The sequence below is a fragment of the Haematobia irritans genome, unplaced genomic scaffold (genome assembly GCF_050003625.1).
Source record: "Haematobia irritans isolate KBUSLIRL unplaced genomic scaffold, ASM5000362v1 scaffold_146, whole genome shotgun sequence".
NCBI lineage: Eukaryota > Metazoa > Arthropoda > Insecta > Diptera > Muscidae > Haematobia > Haematobia irritans.
Window position 1 is genome coordinate 1 of NW_027445738.1, and position 4000 is coordinate 4000.

A 4000-nucleotide genomic window follows, 5' to 3' on the forward strand; every position below is an offset into this window, starting at 1 on the left:
AATCTAGAAGGTTGTAGGCCAATTAGCGAGAACATTCGAAATCGTCATATCTCGGTATATAAACCCCTAGCGGAGAGAGCAGTCAAGTCAGTCGTAAGCTACAGTTTATATAGTACACATCGTAGAGCAAATAAGTGAAACCAATCAGTTAAACAAATAAATTGTAGATTATCGTTATTTGAAAAGAACTGTGTTTTAATTATCGTGTAATTAAATACGCCTCAATATAAAAACGTAACAATATTAAATTAAAACAAACCGAAAATCCCAAAGAATATTATCTCTAAGCCGTCTTTACTTTGTTTTTCAATTCTCTAAGTAGTTTTAGAGATATCGTTCAAGTTTTGAAAAAAAAATTAAATTTTTAACAAAACAAAAATTTTGTTCTTTAAAAATTGCTATAAAATAAAAATGGGGCGAAAATCACAGTTCTGTTGATGAAGAACTGAATATTGTTTTTATAGTTATTTGGGACGCTGAATACAAATCTGCACGTGGTTCCACATTTCGGTGAAAACAAAAAGAGAAGCTTTGAAACTCAGAAATGTCATCAGCATTACTGAGAAGAGATACTATTCCACCCGCTGAAAAAATACTTTGGTGTTTGGTCGAAACTGGGGTTGAACCCATGACCCTTTGTAAAACGGGCATGCTAACCATTGCACCACGGTAGCCCCCATTACCACCTACATACAACTTTTTTACAACCAAAAGGCGCGAGTAAATGAAAAAGTGTAAATATTTTCATTAAAGAAAAACTTTCAATAAAAGCATAACTGGCTTTCTTCTGGTACTTTCTTAAATTTCTTTTATGTTCTCTTGTTTGCTTATTTTCACATCGAAATGTTAGTTCTTACTCTCTCATAGTATAAATAACAACCACTTTGCTTTGTTATTTTGCATTCTCATTTCTTCTCATTGTCTATTGTCATTGTTATTGTTGTTGTTGTTGTCACCAGATGAATAACTTCCCAATAAATACAAACGTTTGAAAAATGCTAAATTTCAACAATTTTTCAAACATTTTTTCAAGGATTAGGGTAAGATTCAAGTTGAGAAATTGTTGAGAAAATCGCGTTCTCAACAAAAAACAGATATTACCCTCAACAGTGAAATTCAACACATTAGCAATAATATCTCAGGTGTTATCCTCAAATTGCATCGCTACTCAATCATTTGTCAAACAATTTTCGATGCGTGTCAAATTCAAATTTAACATCGTTGCAAACACTTTTCAACCTAAATTTTTATGAATGATATCCCCACTTCAAATTGAAAGTCAAAGCCAAAATTCTATGAATTTTGTATAATTTATTCATTTTCATCAAAATAAAATATATAATAATACACTACACTACAATACCAATTGATAAATAATAATCTTATTAAACATATCAACAAATAAGAACAAAAAAAAAACAAACAACAAAACTTTAAATAGCTTAAACATTATTAGTAAACACTTTTGCATTGATAATTCGATTTCCTTCCTGTTGGTGTCATAAAACAGCATTAAAATTTATTAACATGCGGGCCATTTGAAATTAGGAACGTACTGGACCGCGTGTTAGAATTGATTTCCAGCAGAAGGAATTCACAAAATATCCATTTTAAACTGATAATAGCATATGAATTAAACTGACGATGTGATGCACATTTTCATCCCGAAGTTGTTGATTTCAACAATTTGTTGTTGTTAACAATTTTAATTATTTGCACTTGTAATGTTTCTGGAAACTTTTTCTTGTCGATATGTTTGCAAGAATGTAACATCCAAAGATTTTAGTTTTCTGCAAAGAGATTTAAATTTAGTGATTTCTCCAAAGTGTTGATTTAATTGTTCATATTGACGTACTAATTATTATAAACTATTTGAAGCAGTTCCAGTTAATTGTCCACCATTTTTTCATCGGTCAGCTTTTTAATGTTTTCAAGAACGTAGAATCCATAATTTTAGTTTCCTGCAAAGAGATATACATTTAGTGACTTCCTTAAAGTTTTATTTAATTTTTTATTTTCACTTACCTATTTTTATAAACTATTGGGTTATTTGTCTAAAATTTTCTATTTTTTTTATTTCTTGCAATTGACCACGAACTTCGTTGCACAAATAAGTATTGAAAACCACATGGTTTTTTCGTTGCATTTTAGGGTAGTGTTTTGTCAAAATTTTCTCATATTATCTTCAACTCCTTTTCAAAGATTTCGTCAACATTTTGGCAAATTGGAAGTAATTCGCAAACAATTTGAAGATGTATTGAAGATGAGCTTTTTCAAGCCAAGTTGAATTTATGTTGAAAATTATATTTACCCTCAAACTGAAAAATTGGGATGTTTATATATATATATATATATATATATATATATATATATATATATATATATATATATATATATATATATATATATATATATATATATATATATATATATATATATATATATATATATATATATATATATATATATATAAAGGGTGATTTGTTAAGAGCTTGATAACTTTTTAAAAAAAAAAAAACACATAAAATTTGCAAAATCTCATCGGTTCTTTATTTGAAACGTTAGATTGGTCCATGACATTTACTTTTTGAAGATAATTTCATTTAAATGTTGACCGCGGCTGCGTCTTAGGTGGTCCATTCGGAAAGTCCAATTTTGGGCAACTTTTTCGAGCATTTCGGCCGGAATAGCCCGAATTTCTTCGGAAATGTTGTCTTCCAAAGCTGGAATAGTTGCTGGCTTATTTCTGTAGACTTTAGACTTGACGTAGCCCCACAAACAATAGTCTAAAGGCGTCAAATCGCATGATCTTGGTGGCCAACTTACCGGTCCATTTCTTGAGATGAATTGTTCTCCGAAGTTTTCCCTCAAAATGGCCATAGAATCGCGAGCTGTGTGGCATGTAGCGCCATCTTGTTGAAACCACATGTCAACCAAGTTCAGTTCTTCCATTTTTGGCAACAAAAAGTTTGTTAGCATCGAACGATAGCGATCGCCATTCACCGTAACGTTGCGTCCCACAGCATCTTTGAAAAAATACGGTCCAATGATTCCACCAGCGTACAAACCACACCAAACAGTGCATTTTTCGGGATGCATGGGCAGTTCTTGAACGGCTTCTGGTTGCTCTTCACTCCAAATGCGGCAATTTTGCTTATTTACGTAGCCATTCAAGCAGAAATGAGCGTCATCGCTGAACAAAATTTGTCGATAAAAAAGCGGATTTTCTGCCAACTTTTCTAGGGCCCATTCACTGAAAATTCGACGTTGTGGCTCGTTAGTAAGTCTATTCATGATGAAATGTCAAAGCATACTGAGCATCTTTCTCTTTGACACCATGTCTGAAATCCCACGTGATCTGTCAAATACTAATGCATGAAAATCCTAACCTCAAAAGTATCACCCTTTATATATATATATATATATATATATATATATATATATATATATATATATATATATATATATATATATATATATATATATATATATATATATATATATATATATATATATATATATATATATATATATATATATATATATATATATATATATATATATATATATATATATATAATATATATATATATATATATATATATATATATATATATTTATATATATATATATATTTTTATATATATATATATATATATATATATATATATACAACACGTTTGACGAATGAGATATGGTATCGAAAATTTAGATCTACTAAGTGGTGCAGGGTATAATATAGTCGGACCCGCCCGACATTAGACTTTCCTTACTTGTTCTAAACTGATATGATATTTTCGCAAATACGAATAACAATTTCATATATGAGATCTGTGTCTTAATTTTCATTTCATTGAGACTCGACTAGATAACTCCCTAAAGCACGTTCCCTGGACTCGGAATAAATATCAAAATCCTTAAAGGAAGGTCAAAAACTATGGGTTTTGAGTAATTAAACATATAGTTGAGTTTTTGATTCAAATTTAAATAAATTTTGAAT

At 29.7% G+C, this 4000-nt stretch overlaps 1 long non-coding RNA gene across 1 annotated transcript; it reads right to left on the reverse strand.

Moving 5' to 3' along the window:
* Positions 1–1291: 1291 nt before the first annotated feature.
* On the reverse strand, positions 1292–1990 carry LOC142242440 (uncharacterized). Its single transcript, XR_012724101.1, has 2 exons — positions 1856–1990; positions 1292–1790 (listed from the first exon to the last, which is right to left on the reverse strand). It is a non-coding gene; the product is annotated as an uncharacterized LOC142242440 (long non-coding RNA).
* Between the last annotated feature and the right edge of the window lie 2010 nt (positions 1991–4000).